The following is a 21,741-nucleotide window of genomic DNA, read 5'->3' on the forward strand; positions in this document are numbered from 1 at the left end:
CATCAGATATTCAGATTCACAAAATCAGTTCCAGGCTACACTAGCTTTCGTAACTCTAAAGGTAAATAATTTCCAATAAATAACAAAATCCGCAAGGCTTAGAAAATTATATATGTCATCTTTATAACATTGTTAAATTAGTTCCTAGAACAATCTTACTTCATGAATTAGTAATGGCAAACTTTAGTAACCCACTTGGAGCTGAAGAACTGTACACCTTAGTAAAGCAAATATTAAAAGGAATCTTTGCGCACGACCCGGTTACTAGAAAATACATCATATGGGAAATTGAAGATCTGATGCGTTTCCTGGAATTTTATAAAATTAACCAGAATAGTCTGTTTGTTGGGTCGAGACATACAACCATTCTTCTGCTAAGAATGGAGTAACTTTTGGTCGAAATCATGACTGACATGACTTGGATTGACGTGGGAACGTTACATCAATCACGAATGAAGGAAGTGTAATCTCAATGTAGTTCAGACGACGGCAGAAACCTAAACATCCGTTGTCTTCCCTTCGGGGGGGAAATGGTTATGGCATTGTATATTACTATTCCATTATTTCACTTTAGTATTTGCCATATCTTCTTATTCTATATTCTTAATATAAAGAAACGAGATCTATTATTAATTTATATTACTAATTTTTCAAACTATCTGACGATCCTTAAGCGTTTAATTTTCGTTTTATATACAGACATTGCGAACAGTAATAAAGACATGGATGTCTTAATATCGATTATAAATGAGAGATATTTAAAATGCATTAGATGAAACTCTTGCTTAGGCGGTAGAACTGGGTGCATTAAGTTAATGTCCATATTAGAATACTACTGCAATTTTATTTACATTTTAGTAACGGTTGGAGCCACACTTCAGTTCAATAATATATTATCTGTATTTTTAAGAAATTCTCAAATAATAGAAATGAGTTAAAAAAATATTATGGAATGAAATTGTCTGATTGCATATATTTTGAAAATCAATTTACGTACATCAATTTTCAAGTTCATTTTACGTACCTACTTAAGGTACCTACGTAAAATGAATTTGAGTATTGTGAAATTAATTTCGTAGATATATATATCTATAGATATACATAAATAAATAACTTTTTGTATCACAAAGTTTATAGTTCCTTAAGTTAACACACTAACACACAACATGAATACCTATAGAATTAATTAGCAGTACAGTGCAAAAATATGATATGGCAACCTTAACGTGTTTAGAAGGCTTTTTTTAATAGCTTTTGTAAAACCTAATATGTAGAAAATTTATAATGGTTTGTTTTGTTTTATATTTTGTATTTATATATTATATTTTCATTTTATTTACAGGATTCCTAAAAAGTTACATTAAAACCCATCCCTATAGTTTGTATATGTAGACAGGTGGAAAAAGATTATGTTTCAATAAACAATAATCGTTTAACTTTCAAGGAAAATAATTATCTATCCATTAATTAAATTTTAATGTTGAACAACGGAAGCTCAATAAATAACGCTATAGTATAATTTTCGAAACGAAATTACTAGGGTGCGGTGACCATACGTAATTACAATTCGGTGATGTATAAAAACATTGGTATTAAACTGCACTTTGTACGTTTTCTCTGTCGAAAATCGGTTCATGTTGTGCAACGCTCATAAATTTAATCTGAGTCGTGCCGGCGGTAGTGCCGTCACGGGTAATCTGTTATTCGCGAATTTTGAAAAGCTTTTAAGGGGCGTGCGTTATTTGGAGGCTTCGTAATGCATTTTTGCAAGATCGGGTATTGACTTGGTGTTACGCAAAGATGCCCGAGAACTGGTTCTACCGGCTGACCGAACCAGAACTGGGCCAGAGCCATCTCTCCACAAAGATATTACCACTAATAGATTTTGAATATCCAGCCACAAGACCGCTACGTGCCGGGATGCTACGTCATCCCAGCTCTAGGTAATACATTATACTCTTAGGGTTGTACTTTATTAAATGATAGTTTATTTACACTTTACATTCTTCATTAGCAGTATTTTATTAATATTTCGTTATAGATAGACTATGTTAGTAAGTTTAAGTTAAGTAAATAAAAATAATATATAGTAGTATCGTCTCGAATGGAATGAGGTTATATTTTAATATCTTCCTCTAATCGGGAAAGTTACTATCTGATTATGTTGTTAGCTTCTTTATTAATTGTTCGCGGCATGTTTGCAATTGTGTAAACTACTATAATACATAGTAGTATACACACATACATATATATATTCGTTCATTAATAAAAATATAATACATGTTAAAGTAAGGCTAACTTTAAAAAACTATCTTCGTGGATGTTTGTTAATTAGCAATTGTATTTCTTTCTGTTGGGATAAACATCATTTAATATAAATGATTTTTATCCAAAAGATAATATCTCAGTCCTGTAGAATGGCAACGCGTGAATGGTATCATGGGTCACATGATTATGGGATTTTCGTAGTGCACTTCATGTATATAGGCCACGCTTACCATCAAGTTGTTTGCCATTTCAATTACATAAAAACATACTGTAGCTGTGAGTAGCTATTCACATTTCGCATTGAATTTAGTAAATGCTGGCATTTTATTATACCTGCATATTGAAATCGTGAAATGGGCATTGCGTCCCATTGATTATACTGGCTGCGCGATGCGGCAGCGCGCCGCGCCGGCACTGGAGCAAGCAACGTGCGCGTGCGTCGGTCAATACCCGATATTGATTTGCTTCGGGTTACGAAACGGATTATTACGTTTAATGGTTGTATATGGTAGCATTATGAAGATACAAACAGTAAGATTGATATAATGGTACCTTTAGATTTGTGGTGCTGAGTTTGTAAAATGACAAGTACTTAATCTTACACGCATTATCAGTTTTGCCTTTTAATTATATGTATATATATATTTAAGACGGAAATTGCAAGCAAATTTATGCCATAATTGGTAATGTCAAGGTGTACCATGTATTAACAGATGTTACAAAAAATATATGTACTCAAGTAGATACTTACTGCATGATAAATCTAATATATTGGCAGTTCTTGCAATCATGCGCATGTAACCAGTAAACACAGAGATTATCTCCGTAAATAACTAGACAGCTGGGAGATTCATTAGGCGTCGATCCATGTCGGGCTGCGCTATAATCGAGGCAATTGTTCTCCGGGGGAAATTCAATTATTACCTCTTTGTAGCTGCTAGCGCAAAATATCGGACATTGGGCAACCCGTTGCGCCACGTCGTTAGGAGTTAGAAATAATTGCTCGCGATTTATCTCTGCTCTTCTGACTATAATTAAATGCTTAATAATTGAAGGAGCGCATGAGCCTGTTTAGCCAATAAATTGTTTAACAGCGACCACATCGTTGTGGTGCGCGCCGACGCCGTGCCATATTGCTCCGGTCGTGCTTCGTGCTTGTTGTAATTTCGATTGAAATGGTTTGTCGAGGGTAGTTCGCTCTCACGCTTTCAATGAGTAGTGTGGTCGTTATATGCGACCTGATGTTAAATTAGTTATTTCTAAACGGACAATAATATAAGCGGTTAAAACCAATTTCCTAAACATTCCATTACTAATTTTATCAATATATTCGTGCATAATCGATGATAAAGTCTCAGTAGAAATTAAAGTTGAGAGTTCATTTAGTACCTACGTAATGGAAATTTTACGTATTACAGATATTCTTGAAGTAGCAATAAGTGCTTTTATTGTTATATTTTGTGTAGCATTACTTCAATAGAGAAAGCAAAGGTTGTTATAGTGATCATCATTACATAGTATAAAATAAAGTCGCTGTCGCTGTCTTTCCGTCCCTGTGTAAATCTTTAAAACTACGCAACGGATATTGATGCGGATTTTTTAAATAGATAGAATGATTCAAGTGGAAGGTTTATATATGTAATACATCTATACCCGTACGAAGGCGGGGCGAGTAGCTAGTCCTGTATAAAATATTGACATATCAACAAGTCTGAAAGGATGCTAATTGTTGTATAAATGAAGAAATTCTGTAGTAACAAATAAAAAAAATACTGGCTTCTACAATATTATATACAAGAAACATACAACGACTAAATTGTTTTGTCTTACTTATTCAAATAATTAATTGAATAGCGCTGTATTTAAAATAATAAAGAAAAAACGTTTTATCCGTAATGTAATATTGTAAATGAAATCAGGATATTATTAAAATTTATGTATATTCAATCTGCAATGTTAAACTGTTCCTTATAAGGGCAAATAAATTTCCATTCTGTTGTCATTAAATATTTCATGTGATAAATCAAAGCTTTATCGCACTTTGTCGTCGCAACAGTTACATCGCTGACGCTCTGGGAAATAATTTAGAGATATCGATAGAGAGTTGAAAACATGGGCGATGTGTTGTTATAATGGCACACTATACATTCAATATTCCACTATTCAATAGATTTTCTTAAAGTCTTAACTATTTACATTAATAGATGCATTAGTCTGTTAAGTATTATCTATTGGGAAATCAAACACTAATATTAAGCTCCCACCGACTAACGACTTACTTAATGTTATCCAATCAATCACATTGTATTTTATTATATTACCACTCTTAGTTTAATATTGCACTTGCAGTTTTTATTGTAATGTGATGTAATTTTTCCTCCATGTAATTTGTCCTTCTAAATATATGTAAAATTAATATTTATGTGACTGGATTTGCAAAAACACATAATACCGTGGACAATAGTCCATGCGCGCGCACTCTGCGTTACGGACGTATTATATTATATTACCCGTTAAATTTGATCTGCATTTAATATTATAACTCCTGAATATTATGTATTAAGATAGTTATTATCATGAATCAGTGTAAAAAGTGCAAATTGTTCGTATCAATGAGCAAGGATGACATTTTATCATGTAAAGGGTTGTGTGGAACAGTTTACCATAAAAAATGTGCTAATAAACAGTATAAACAAACAGGATTATGTGAAGTGTGTCAAAGAAGTGAAAGTAGCCCAAAGTTTTCAACACCGAAGCTCAATGTTGATTTGCAGAAGACTAGCGCAGAGACCTTGTTGTCAGAAGTCAATAAAAAACTGGAAGTGTTATACGACATGCAGAAAAAGATAGAAGACCTAACGGAAAGTGTAGAATTTTACGCTGACCAGTACCAAAAAATGCAGGAGTTTAAGGAAACTGCTGAGAAAAAGATTAATGCATTAGAAAACAAGAATATATATCTAGAGAAGGTTAATGAAGCATTAGAGGAAAGAGTATTATTGTTAGAAGAAAAACAGGTTGAGAAAAATATTGAGATTGTTGGTGTCGAGGATATGGAAAAAGAAGACACAAAAAAGGTAATAAAAGTAATAGCCCAAAAACTAAATTTAAATTCTAATACAATAGAAGAGGTCAAGAGGGTAGGCCGACATAAGCAAAATGAGGGTCGTCCGAGGCCGATTATTGTGACTTTTTGTTCTAAAATAGCTAAAAACGAATGGATAAAGAAACGAAAAACTTGTTTGTTAAATAATGATGTTTTCGCAAATAATAGTGAAAAACGTATTTACATAAACGACAACTTAACTAAAAAGACACGTCAATTATTCTGGAATGCAAAAACATTACTTAAAGGCACATACAAGTATGTCTGGATACAACATTCAAAAATATTAATTAAAAGAAATGAAAATTCTAAAATTTACAATGTACGGTCAGATGCCGACATAAACACCTTTTTACGTTCTGAATAACAGCCATAATAGACTGTGTATGATCATACTACGTGTTTTCTTTTTCTATAACATTCAACGATTTGCTTATAGATATTGATAATAATATAGACTACCAGAGATATGAAAAAATAGATAAATGGGCTTCATCACTAAAAAATACATCTAAACATTTCAAAATAGTTCACTTGAATATAAGATCGTTGCGAAAGAATTACGAACTACTTCTAATGTTGGAACAATGTGAATATACTGTAGATATTATTTTATTGACAGAGATAAATATCAAACAATGTGAACTATCATTATATCAAATAGATGGATATAATACTCATGCTTATACGAGAGACATACAACGTGGAGGAGGAGTATTGATCTACTACAAAGATTATTTACATATTAATATTAATAGAATAAAAAGTAATTCGGCAGAGATTTTGCATAGTACTATAAATATAAATGCCATGAATATAAATATTATTGCTGTATATAGGCCACCAAAATCCAATAGATTGGTTTTTATTAATGAATTAAATATTCTCATAAAGCAAATACCTGAAAACCAAGATATCATCATAGTTGGAGATATGAATATAAACTTAATGGAAAATAGCTTGATTGGAGAGAAATATAAAAACATGTTGTGTGACAGCGGCCTACAAAGTGCTATCAACGAGTGCACGCGGGAAGAAATAGTGGGGGGCCGGCTTGTGTCGTCTTGTATTGACCATGTATGGGTACGCAGCAGACATCGCATCGCCGCACACATGCTCACGTGTAAAATATCAGATCATTATATGATCGGTGTGAACTTAGAGACTGGCATTGGTTGTAGTGAACCGTGCAATAATAAACAGGTATATGTAATCAATAATGAATTAGTCAAGCAAAAATTATTAAATATTCAATGGGATAAGTTAGTAGAACTGAATTGTCCGTTACAAATTTATGAGCAGTTATATATTCTTTTCAATAATGTATATGAGGGTTCAAAAGTGTTAAAAATTAATAAGAATACAAGAAGGTCACAGCCCTGGATAGACAATAAATTATTTATTATGGTCAAACGTAGGGACGAGTTATTTAGAAGGTCAAAGTCTAATATTAAAAACATTAATTATAGATTGGAATATACTCGTTGTAGAAATTTAACTAATAAACTTATAAATAGGGCTAAGAACATGTATCGGAAAAGGGAATTAGAAAATTGTGAAGGTGATTTAAGAAAAACATGGGCAACCATTAACAGCTGGCTGGGTAACAAGAAATCTAATTTAGATTCGATGATAATGAAATATATGTGTAAGGGGGTTACTGTTGAAAATATTTGTACAAATTTTGGAAAAACATTTACTAAAGAAATAGATAATATTAAACATAAATGTAATCAAAAGTTTTTATTACGTGAAAGCTATGTACAACATGCAAATGTGAGCTTTTACTTTCAGAAAGTTACATCAGTCGATATTGAAAAAATTATAAGTAAATTAAATTCTAGAAAGTCTCCAGGAGCAGATGAAATTAGAGTAATAGATTTAAAGTATATTAAAAAATTAATTAGTCCAGTTCTGGCCAAATTTATAAATGTAAGTTTACAGACAGGCATGTACCCAGATTTACTGAAAAAATCCATTATACGTCCATTATTTAAGCAAGGAAGTCATGCAGAATATAGTAATTATAGACCTATTGCAATTTGGTCGACTATAAATAAAATAGTAGAAAAAATATTTGTGACAAGGATTAGTGATTTTTTAGAAGGTAATAATATATTAACAGATACACAGCATGGGTTTAGAAAATCATATAGTACAGCTACAGCTATTGGCAAATTTAGTGATCAAATAAATAGTCACCTAGATAATAGGAAATATGTAGGAGTCCTCTTTATAGATTTCAAAAAGGCATTTGATACCCTGGACCACGGACAGCTACTGGAGGCAATGAGAGAATGTGGAATCCGTGGTCCAGTAAACGAATGGTTCCGAAATTATTTAGATAACAGAAAACTGTTCACTGTAATTAATGCTACAGCCGGTCAGGAATTTTATATGAAAAGTGGTGTGCCTACTGGTTCGGTATACGGGCCTGTTGGTTATACCATGCACGTAAATAGTATGATTAACGTAATAAATTATTGTACGACATATATGTACGCAGACGATACGTGTTTGATATATGCAGATAGAGATATCGAAAGTATTGAAAAATGTATACAGTCCGACCTGGAGAACATTTTGATGTGGTCCCATGACAATGGTATATTATTGAATGTATCTAAAACTAAATCTATGCTTGTACATTCTCCATATATGAAAGATATTAACAAGTCAATTAGAATAGTCGGCCACTCGTATCAATGTCTTCACAATAGTAAAATACAATGTAATTGTGAACATATCGAGATGGTGAATGAATATAAATATTTAGGGATCACAATAGACTGTAGTTTTAGCTGGAAAATACATATAAACAATATATGTAATAAATTAAGATATGTTTTGTGTAAGTTCATCCAGCTTAAATATGTAGTTAGTAGGTCGATATTGTTTTCCTTTTATTGGGCATTGGCAGACGCGGTATTAAGTTATGGTCTGGCGGCGTATGGTTGTACCTTTCGTACCTATCTTGATAAATTGTATAACATACAAATACGTTTTTTGAAACACTTAGTAGATACGGAATTTAAAAAGAAATGTAAAGGAAACTACAATTTGTTATTCACGAAATGTAATATTCTCCCTATACATGAAAAAGTTACTTTATTATTGGCATTAGAACAATATCAATGCAATAAGTATAAGGTTAAAAAAACAACTGAGTATAGTATGAGACATACAACTATAAATAAGTATATTGAACCGGTGGTATGCAACTATTATGGTGAGAGAACAAGAAGGTACATTACTCCACGAATATTTAATAAAATTTATAACGAAAACGATTGTTCAAGTAAAGAAATATTTAAATTTAAATTGAAAAGATGGTTACTCGAAAAAGTGCATTAGTATAAGTTCTATATTATAGTTAAATTGTAAATTAAATATAAGTAAAAATGAGTGTCCTTATTCGCCAACAAACTGCAAAGCAGTTTGGCGATAATTGTAAAAACAAATTGTGTATATGTAATACTTATAAATAAAAATAAAAAAAAAAAAAAAAATTAGGTTATCATATGACGCCCTTGGCACCGAGTCATTCCTTACACGAGTTTCCGTCCCGACAAAAAAGGCCTTATGCCTTATGTAATTTTCATCACATTCTTCAACCGAAACAAATTTTACAAAACGGCAGCTAAACGGGGCAGAGGTAGTCCAGCAGATAACATTTCTATAACAGAAATTAAATAAATGTTTTCTTATCTGTCTGTTATGAAAAGCTGGTGGGTAAAGTACAGGGTTTACTTAGGTCAGATATTATATCATAGACGGCACTACTTTCAAGCACAAAATTATTATTTCGCTTATTCTGTACCTAGCTACTCACCATTTATCTAGTTTATAATAGAGCAAATATATAAAATACATATAATATTTTTTATGTAATTTGAATAGAAAACAAGCATAATATTTATATAGATTGTGTATTGAATATTTCTAACATAACGATATTCTTACACTTTTAACGTTTATAATGCTAGCTAACTTAACATTTATTGTCTAGTTCAAAAATATTTGTGAATATTATTGAATTTCCAAAATTGTAATGGCAATTTTGGCCAATGGCATTGTTATGCCATTATAATTTTGGAAAAAATAAATTTAAAAAAATAATTTTTATTATGTCTAGTTTTCTGTTTAAATTGTATATAAAATGTCAGAAGAAGGCAATACATAGAAATACATAGAAATGTCTGTACATACCTACTTTTGGAAAAGCATTCTAAAAATTACTTAGTATTAACCAACCTAGTGTGTATTTATTGTATATTATTGGGAAACTAAATTAGGCATCATAAAATTACACCAATTTACAAGGAGACTACCACTTTATACCTATCTACCTATTGGGTATGTGCAAAATACGTGAGATGCTGGTTGAGATTTGGGTGCCATTTTACCTACGATAATAATTACGATGTGCGAATATTGCGGTTCCTTAGATTATGCTTTGACAAATCACGACTTTGCAATTCCAATGCAGCATATTTAATGTATGGGCGGCAGTTTGCATTCTAACCGCGACCTGGCGGCCACCTCTTTCCTAATGCACGCTTATTTGAGCTTTTTAACCTTTCATCCATCGGGGCTCAAGCATTGAGGAACAATAAACATAATGTGCTTACTTAAAGTGGTTATTGTTACGAGCATTACATGTAGTTGCCCACCTAATGTGTTATGGAAACCTTTGAAGTAGACGAAAACTTTGTAAGTGATCCCTTTAATGGTTACTCGATTGGATTATTAATGGTGGATGAAAAGATTAGGATGCCATCAGGTCGCGGCTCATATATCGTAGCGTAGTAGACACGTATTTACGACAATAAACATAAACAATCCCCGCATCCCTAATAGAAGAATGGGGGATACTAATTGCCGTAATTTTTTTACACACGTTTTAATATAAAATATAATTATTATTATTTTATTTCTTCCAAAAATGTACTATATTATACGTGTTGCGTTTTTTGAATAATGTGTAAATACAAACTACCAACTAGCACTGCTTTATTAGGGCCAAAATACACAGTAAAATTAAATCAATCATAGTCATTAGAGAAAACCAGTCCCCATTAGAAACACTCGTTCACGAGTATGACGGCTGAGCCAGCCATCACTACCCTCAACTATATTTTAGGGAGCCCAATGACCGGCCCACCACCCCGTCACATGTCTGGACATTTTAGAGACCATGACTACTCAAGACATTCGACGACGTCATAACTCGTCTATATTCGAGGAGACCCTATTAGTTACGTGTTTCGGTACTAGAGATTGCAGTAACATTAATGACGTTTTAAAACAAACTGTTTTAGGAAAGCTAGGAAATCTAATATCTCGATATCAATAAAAGAATATACACTAGCTTTAGGACTGTAGTATCTATATAATGTAAAATGTATTTTTAACTTCCTATAAATCATATCTATTTTAAAAAGTTTTAAAGAAAAATAAATAAATTTTGGTATCAATGACACTAATGACAAATCAGAAAGTTACATATACCACTGTCTCTCCTTAATTACTGATAATTAGAAACTTTTCGCATACTAACCTATAAATTATCTTTTATATTAAACGCAACAAGAGTTATATCATGTGTTATGAAAATATCCCATGTCTCTATCACTGATTTAGTAATATCAGTAATATATAATAGGCTACTATAAATTGTTGTATATTAGTTAAAAAGGTATATATTAATATGTGTACAGAATTATTGTTGTCTGTAATCAATAAATTAATATTTACGGCTGGGTAAGCTTATTCTTATTCGTCATAAGAATACATTATCGTCCTATTTCTGGGCACGGGTCTTCCTCATAAAAGAAAAATTTAGCCTAATACCATACCGCGACCAGGTGATTTTAATTAATTTTCTTACAACAATGAATTACTTATTGTGCTTTTATTCACCTCTTACAATCTACTTAGGATATAAAGTAGTAGTAATTACAAGTATCTACTAACTGCATTCTTACTTAATTATCACTCATACCTCTTAAAAAGATCGTAAATCCACGACATATTTGTGTTTGTATGATGCAATATCATAGCAAATACTACAGTGATATAATGTTCTTTAGACAATTGTAGTAGTATTTTTTTACACATTTACATTTGAAATATTTTTCTCCCATTGACTAATATTTTCAAGCATACAAGATCAAAAATTGTTAATAGAAAACTAAAACGACTACTATTTTTCTAGAATCAATAAATCACTAATTTTTAATAGAATTTTTGAGGGAAAATAAAAAATAAAACTATTGCTATTAAAACGTAGAAGATGATAAGCTGTCTTTAAATTAAAATATACTGTTCTTATTTATATTAAAGACTTTGGTAGGTAATTACCGTAAGAATTAAATGATAGTACGTATATGTTGTATTGTTTTGTTTATTTTTTTGATTGATGAAGTTCTCAGAACGCCTGTATTGGGACATGCCTTAGGCGGTTGTTATTTAAGGGAAGGGGAATATTCAAACTATACTGTGGGGTTACGTAAATCGTCGAAGGTGGTTGATGAGGGTAGGAGGGCGATGGGGCGGTGCGGTGAAAGGGCTGGGCGGGACGGCGGCGTGCACAGCACCGCCTACCGAACATTTCACCACCGCGACTCTAGGGTTGTCAATATAAGATATAACGATAAATAAATGCATTTCAGTACATAGATTAAGATAAATTTTCAAGTGATATCACTATAGGTAAACGCTTTGTCATAATAATTATTATTGCTTCACAAGTAATGTTAATTTGACTTTACTTTCACATAGAATGTACACGATTTCAGCTTATTATCATATACCAGAAATATACCAGAATCCACTGTCAAGTAGGACAATAAAATATTTCACTACTAGAAAAATGCCGACAACCTAATAATATTGCAGAAAAGTGCTGCTCTATTGATAATAAATATATTATAGATGATGGTAGCCCTAAATAGACGCCCTACTTCTCTCAACAGGTTCGCTCTTGGTGTTCCATTGTGTGCCTGCTGACTGCCGACCTCTCCGAGCAATACCATTGTGAAACGCGCTGATAACATCCCCACGTTTTATTATTTAGACACCAACAGTTTTTGTTTTGATTTATCTCAGATTACAATGGCTATACATTTCTAATGTGATAGCCAGTATAGATAAAACCGTTGGTACCGGTAGAAACATACTTCTGATATCAAATCAATAAATTAAAATACACAACTAAGAAATACTATCCACCCACGTTAAGTTTTACGATGAATGGGACGACACTGACAAATTTTGATAACTAATTTCACTTTGTCCCATTATTGTATTGTGTACTAAGCAACATTCGATAACCATTAATAAACTAGTTATAACAGAGACTGCGTTTTTTTTTTTTAAATAAAATATTGTTCTGGTTATAGTATACAGTTATTTATAACGGGAAGTTTTATTTATATAAATTAATAAGTTATTATTATAACGAGTATAAGTACAAAATGTACATGTCGTGAAAAACTTTTGATGAAATTTTTGATACAAGAAGTAAAATCAGATATTGACTCAGAATCTAAGAAATTAAAGTAGGTAATAAATAAAAGGATAAGCATTACAGTAAACAGCTTATTTGAACACTTTCGGATCGTTGCACTATGCTAATGCGAGTTACTTACAGATTTGCAAGCTAAAGAGCCCCGTACTTGATTTGATAGGTGGCTAAACTCAGTCCATTGCTTGAGGTCGTAACTGCGTTGAAAGGCTTCAATTTGAGGCACGTTTGAACCACGTTTGGGTTAAATAAGACGTCGTTGCGCAGAGCGGTAAAGAGACTGCATTATTCTTATTGGAGCCTCGGTCCTCCATTATCTACTCGCCTAGGGCGTCGCACGACGCGACGCTAGATAGCTAGGTATACCTGATATATATACTATAGGTATCTGTCTATCTACATACATCTACATGGCTAGTTTAAATACGTAATCTACATTAAAGCACAAATATTATCTAAGTGTTTAAGATTTCGTTAAGTCACTGAATTACCAAAATATATATTTCTACATTATTGTTCATGTTAGGTTTTTAGGAATAGACTTTTATGTAGGTAGTACTTTTATGTATGACTTGTATGTAATGTCTAACTATTAGGAGTTTAATACATTCGTATTATAGTTCAGCTTAGTTCTAGGTAAAGACCCTGTCCATACGTTGTAGGTACCTATTATTAATAAAATTTTGAACATAATAGCTTCCAGTCTACAATATGACAATGTTACGACACAGAAACGTATTATTATGTTTGTGACTAATGTGGAACATCAATTCAATTATATAAATAGTTTCTAGTCTCATTTAAAATTCAACAGCATTGCTCACTAATCTGAAGGGGCGTACCGTGGCACGAGCTATGCGCCATTCATCGCGTCATCGTTTTCTGTAATGCACGTGGTGCCACCTGGTAAGTACGCAATGTTTAAGCTGTGCTTTGTGTTGTGCCCATATTTTCGCAGCGATGTCACAGATCCCGAAAGGTCGCTGAACCGAAACCCCATTGTTTTGTGTTGCGTCAACGAATCGTCTGCCTCGAGATACAATGAATTGAATTTGTACCGTACTATTGTTACGGCAATTTATTGCGTGACTGATATAATATAGCCAATTAGTATACCTACATAGTACAATTTCAATTGCGCAAAATATTGAAACAAAGATATAACCTAAGCCAATTACAGGTTAATTTATCCAGATGCACCTACTTCTAATATTTTCTGTACCAATTGACTGAATGTAGAGATTACTACTTGCTCAGCGAATATACATACACTAAAAAAAAAGGTTGAAATCAAATAATTTGTTATGATCATTGAGCCTTATATTAGAAGAACTTCTATAGCACGGTGTTTATGAAGGTGACGCACCAATGAGCACGAATTGACAATAAGAGCAAAGTTCAGCGCGGTTCAGGACTTGAGAGGAATGTGGGGACGCGGCGAGGAGTGGGGCCTGGAGCCTGAGAAGGTGCTACGTAACAAACTTTGCGCAAAATCACGATTAGACGCTATTTATATCGACATGTCTAACACTCCCTTTTATCTGTAGAGACTATAACGAATTGTGCAAATAACAACAGTTTCAAACGCGGGACATACAAATATAGGGCTTGCTATATATGTACAAAGTGAATGTATAAAATCTCTGACAATAACGTTTGATGCATGGGTCAAACAAAACAAATAAAACAATTTCGTCTTCCAGCCAATGATGTCTGACTATCGGCGAAAGTTATGGTAGAATGCTACAAACTGTGTTCACGCACGACCTGTGGGTCAGGCGTACAAATTCTGACACATGTCAATTAAGGAGCTCGCAGCCGCCGGGCGCAGATTGAGTGCTTGGACATGTTTGTGGAAATCCTTCTTAAAAAGAGTGATTCATTACTTCATTTGCTGGAAAGTCCGGAGACAATTTACTGCATTAAAATTGCATTAGAATACGACGAAGTTTATAAAATATGTATCTACATTGAATAACATACAACGTTGGTTCAACATTCCATCTTTATAATGTCTGTGAAGATACTTATGCCAGAGGAACTTCAAACGAGATAGTTAATATTTTTAGGATTAGAAAACTATTAAATATCGTAACAGTTATATATAAATGAACTAAAAATGAAATTATAATAATAGTCTTCTAATCGTTCTATTTCTTTAAACACTATATCAGTTAGGTCTTACAATAAAAAACTGCAGTCCTGGGATTTAGCCCCGTCATGGAAATTGTGCTAATACTCTTTTCATATACGTGTTTGCATTTTTGACCAAAACTGTAACCTAAAAACAAGGTATATTTCAACTAAGGTACATAATTCAAAATATTAGAACAACAAAATGTATTTCGCCCATGTGTACCACCATACATAAATAATTTTGAAAAATCTAAAAAATTTAAAAATATATTATTTACAAACCCAAAAGGAAGTATTTCAACCTGACTGATAATTACGAGAACTTGCTTACGCAAATTTTTGACTAATTCAAATTAAACCGCAAGATAGCTCTACATTTGAATTGCAATATAGGCAACAAAATTTGGGTATCACAAGTTTCATCTGCACGGTATATGTATTCCAGTATCTACGGCTACCCCACATATATCAGCGATTATTCAGGGATCCTATTGTGTTCATAACTATAGAATTATATATAAATACAATCGATTCTTATATTATTTCAGTGCATACGTGTATAAAATAGATATTGGTACACATCTATTTCCAATGATAGAAATTATTATGGTAAATCATAGACTTGAGCATTTTAACATTGGTCTAGGCGTTACATCTACGTATCGTATGTAAACTTAGTTATTTGAAATGTAATGTTAGTATACAGAGAAATACTTCGTTATTTCCTAAGTACGAATACGTATATAGTTGGCAATTTACTGCTTCTCAGAGCGATCAGCTCCCATTATTGCGAGAGGTCGGACGTGTACAAACATCGAATTTGTGTCGTTAATCCAACGCCGCGTCTCAGAGGTGAGAACCGACATCGAAGACTCACCTCACGTATCGCCATAAACATAACCAGTATAATCATAATGAAACATTGTAAAAGCAGGCAACGATCTACTTGTTATTTCTAAATTTGATCATATAGGTACTTAATTGCAAATTCGATGTGTAGGGTCATGTTAAAGTAACAAGACATTGTAAAACTTTCATAATCATTTCAATCTAGCTATTTCTCCATGTTACCTTAATACAAACATAAACATGTTGACTGACACGACAACGAGAAAAAATTACCAGTTGGTTTATTCTAAATGGACATGGAAATTGACCTCTATAATTACAACAAGACTCTTTAACTACACTATGCATATCATGAACAATACCAATTTCAATACAATACAGATTTTGTATTAATTACTGCGTGTTGATAAATCAGTACTTGGATCACCATACAAATGCTTGCTACTTTTACTTTGGGATGCATTCAATAAGTCGTGGTGATTTTTGTAATTTAATGCATAATAAGGAGAGATTCATTCACTAAATTTACCTAACTATGTCATTTCCAATACTTAATTCTGGATAAAAATATAAGGCGAAAATTTCATAATATGATTCTTTTAAATTTCTAGCAGAAATATAACTGTTAAATTCACCTAACTATGTCTTTTCCAATATTTCATTCATAATAAAAATACAAAGCAAATATTTCATAATATGATTCTTTTAAATTTCTAGCATAAATATGACTGTTACTTACGCTATATTATTTATACTTATGGTTCAATATCGACATCGTTATTATTACTACACGATTATATATATATTTGTTACTTTATTTAAAATCGTAAAAATAACAATTCATGTTTATTAACTTACAAATAAGTACGTAGTACTCATAAAGAGTATGATTATATGATCTAAATTGTTATTTGGTGTTGTGTAAAATTACATGACACTGAATGTATAAGGTTCGATAACGTTACGATCAAATGTTTGTAAGGGAAATGTATTCCCTTTATAAATATATACATTGTGTATGACGTGATTATACTTACAACAACTATCTTTTAATAAAATAATGTAATTATTGTATGACAGTATCATACAAATTTGTGAATATTGATACTATTATCCGAATTTTATTTTTTACTTAGGAACCTCCGGTACATTTTAATCGGTTATGTGTAGGGGAATTTTATTTAAAATAATATATAACTTCGATTAGCTACTTCCTAAGGTATAGTCGTCTGCACTAACGCTTTCGAAGAGTTAAGAGTGACAAAACACTTCTGTACTTTGTCACTCTTATAACCCCCTATTAAGATACCTAATATGGAAAACATTTCATTATTTTATACAACTTTGAAAAAGTACTAAAGTATTTGTTATACATAGTGCAATGCGACTGTAAAAAATTGTGAAAATGTGGTAAATCTATTAGTAGGTGCTGACTAGTTGTATTTTCATATCGTCTTCCAATTAGCCCGTCTCCGGCGGCTGAATGTTTATTGCTTAACAAGTGCAAAGGTTGCAAATAGGGCTGGGAACTTGATTAAACGTTATTTCAATCACAAGATTAAATTTAATTTATAAACAGCCTTTACATTTGTGGTTTTATATAATCGAATAATTTACTACACGATTATTAGCATATAATGAAAGCTATTCGCTGATAGAAATTACTTAGGATTTAAGTAATCGAAGTTGTCTGTGGTAATTTTATAGTGTTTCTGATTATTACTTATTAAATGTTATAAACACATATATTCAATTTCCTATCTATATAATGAGTAGATAGGCCAGATAATTTAGATTTCAGTTGATTTGATGAATAAATATCCTATAAATCAGAAAAGTACCTATGTATTATAGATTTTTTAAATAACATTATGTGGTTATAAATTGCTATAATTTAATAATCTACATATTATCTAATTAAGTAACGAATTAACTTCAGAATCGGATAACATATTTTTACTGCTCAGCTTCACATTATTTTCACTAATAGATATCATTGTATAATGACGTCACGAGCACAATTTAATTAGTCATTTACTGTCAACTTTGTAAATTTTACATTACAGTAGTATGGCATAGTATCTAAAGTGCAAGTATTAAGTACTATAGACAACAACAGAAGTAGAGTGAGAGTAGACGTGGACTGCGCTTCCGCTAACTGATCTCTTAAGGCTCGTAAGTAACCACCCCGGCACGTTCGTTTATAGCTCGTGATTGCGGCCAATTATTTTCTGTTTATCTCTAATTACGCATGCGCTGCTAACGTTGGCGGCTTATCGGTGATCTGCCCTACGCCCCAAGATTCAATCACATTTACTAATCAGTCCGACCCCAGTGCATATAAAACATTTCTGCAATTAGTTATTACAAAAATATGGCAACGCGTGTTATACATACACATGTGTATATATTTTATGATATTAATCGAGGAGAAATCTTTAATGCGTCGAATGATTTTTTGTTGTATTGTTCACTTATAGTTGCTTGCCGCTTTTGCGATGTCATATGACGGCTACGAGACAGTACCGACAAGATGACTTGCCAAGATCTTTTCGGATTGATGCAGTATTAATTTATTGGCAAGTCGTGCAAACATACTGTCGGGTCGGTTTTATATGTGCATTCACGTTGGTAAAAATTAGGGTGCATTAACGCAACAAGGTTACTTACTGCGGTCGGCGTGTCCTGTCTCTGTGTCAGTGCGGTCAGTTTGGCTTTTAGAAGCTGATGGGCTTTGCGGTTGAATGTTTCCGTATGTAATTTAATGTTAATAGTATATGATAATAAAATATATTATTGTATGTCATACTTATTACTTTTTATAATACAAATGTGCAATGCAGATATCGTCACTAGTACGAAGTAGTAGTAGTAGTGAAGATAATCTCTGAGAAATTATTTCACCACGTACATTATTCCAGAAGAACATATGTAGACTATTTTTTTTACATTATTAATAAAAGCGAAGATGAGTCGTTAGTAGATAAATGAAATGGCTACAATAGCTTTGAAAACATCTCTATACATACATATACCTACAACACACACTATATGAATCTAGTAAAAAGTTTTGGCTTAGTATTTATATATTAATCCAAAACTTATTCATGTAAGTAGTAGTCAAACAAATTAAAGGACATTGCTTTTATTAGTTGAAAACATTGTTTGTATAATATGTCAAAAGGCAAGAACTAAGTTAATATGTCATGATTACCAAGATCGTGTGCTTTTTAATACAGGAATTAAAGTCGAGGTTCCTTAATGGCATGCTTGAGACGAGTTGAAATAGATAAAAGGAAAATGTTAAATGTTGTATTGGAAAAATGTTAGGATAAAGTCCAATAAAATTGGATCCAACCTATTCCGTAAATGGCCAGGCGTAGAGATTAATAATGATAAAAAGTGATTCTCGAAGGCTATCTATTTATGTCATTCATAACTAAATGGAATCTGTTGAGTAATTTTAAGATAATTTCAAAATACTATAAACAACAAAGTATCAAATTTCGACTAATCACTGAATAATACCATCAAACATATTGCCTTATTTCACCATATATTTATTTAAATTTATGTAAAATTTTATTTAAACCAGATCTATTGCATGACATGTTGCCCTAAATGTGAATTGTTATCAAATATATGATTTTAATACAATTTTTTCATATCGTATGGATCGGTAATCAGTAGCGGCTTCGTCGAGTGAGATTTATCTGACGCAATTATCTGGAAGCTGTGTGAGAAAAAGTCAATGAGGCGGCGTGAGCGACGGAGTGGAATAATCTCAATGAGTATGGTGATGACTAATGCGGCAGACAGTTATGAGATTGAGTTTAGAAGACATAATAGTTAGCTGATTTGTATCTTATCAATAACCCAGCCTAGCTACATAATTTTTTCTTGCAGTGGATGTTACGAAAAATCAGATTTTATGGAATTTTATTGAATGCTTGTATTTACACATATTTCAAAATACATCTAATCATTACTAAATGTATTGAACGTTATGTATGAATAGATTTTCATGGAGAGAATATATTACGGTATAGGACATGTAGTGTAAAATATATATTACAAAAAGAGTTTCAACTAAAAGCCACTTTTGTATATATGAGTTAAAAATGGCATACCTTATTAAAAATTAATTACGTAACTAAAATACGGAAATCAAAAGCAAATCTCGTAGCCAAAAACCGACTTGGCAAAAGTTTAACCTCAATTTATTTTCGAAAACGTTTAAATTATAGCTCTATTCAGCTAGCACTAATTAACTAATACATAAAAGGGATATTCACCTTAATAATATTATTGAAAATTACTTAATTAAATTATACTCTGTGACTTTTGTTATCCATTGTACATAATCGTTGATAGGTATCTAGATTGCATCTAAGTGCTCGGTCTAGACAAGTATTAACGAAAAGCGGCTCGGTCGATAGATGAGATTAGTAAGATCAATTATTGTGTTCTCACGGACGGCTACCGGCGTATACGGCGCGGCGTGGTGTGGTGTGGCCGCTCTATGGCCTCTGCAGTGCCACTGCGGTGTCTACTTGTACCACAACAACTTACATTAAACATCTACGAGTGATCAAAACGCACAATTTGTGTGCATGCATTGATATACAACGTAATGTGTAATACATAACCTTAATACATGCTGTCTTAGAAGTAGAGATAAGTTAATTTTTACTACTCTTTTTTATGATGCTCTTACATCCTAATCTGCAATCTACAATATAACAATAAAATATTTGTTAGAACACAAATATTTTATTATTATATTGTAGTTTATTTTGCTTTTTTATTGATTCGTAAAGACAGGAAAAGTATGTTAAAGCTACTATTTATGGTAGGTATAGTACATTGTTAATTACTTTGAAAAACTTTCGCCTTTTAGAGGTTTGTTACTACTTAATTAAACAGTCCCGAGTTCAAATCTGGCCGACGCCTAAAACTTTGTATATTTACATATATTTCTGATTGATTTTGCGGTAATTTAGTGCAGTAAGTATATTATTATCGTAGTTCTCACTAATACTTATTTTTGTGTAAATTGTATTAGTAGCTTAGAATGGTGCAATATGTTTTAGTGTTTGTGGTATACTAACCAGTGGCCCTGCTCTCACGATGCCCAGATAAGATTGCGAATGACTGATGCGTAGGACAATATATAATAGATCAGCTGCAACCAAAAATTAAACGAGTTGAGCCGAATAATGGCTCGTTTATTGAGATAACTGTCAGAGTTGACTTAATTTCTGAGTATTGAAATAAATCTTGATAGTCTTCTTGAGAAAATATTTGCGTAATGCACCAAAATAGTCTTTATTTCAATTTTAGTATTATCTTTTTGGACAGATTCAGCTACTAGTTAAGGTACCAGGATCCAATAGGGGCAATCCTGCCTACCCACTACCTACCTACTGCCTACAAATAATATATGATTTTTTTTTGTCATTTGTTTCGGATATTTTTTATATCCCGTACATCATAGGTCGTCCATAATTGTTCAACATTTTTTTTTAATTTTGCTTAATATTATATCGCCCTATGCTTGATTTTCATTAATATTTCGCTCGCTACTTAAATTCAGGTTTTCTGAAAATTCAAAGAGGTGTTTCACTCGATCGACTTTTTTATGTAACTGGAATAGCAAATTAAATATTTTAACAGGACCACATATATAACGTTTTCATGCTATTGTATTCAGAAGGACTAATATAATGAGAGATGTGATATGGTGATATTACTGGTATCTACATATATCACACTTCAACCGAATATATGTTACAAAGCAAACAATTTGATGGCAAAAGTATCATCAACTTGTTTGCTAGGTCTGGTAAACTCC

Source organism: Achroia grisella, unplaced genomic scaffold, assembly GCF_030625045.1.
Source record: "Achroia grisella isolate CSIRO2021 unplaced genomic scaffold, CSIRO_AGI_Agris_v1 utg903, whole genome shotgun sequence".
NCBI lineage: Eukaryota > Metazoa > Arthropoda > Insecta > Lepidoptera > Pyralidae > Achroia > Achroia grisella.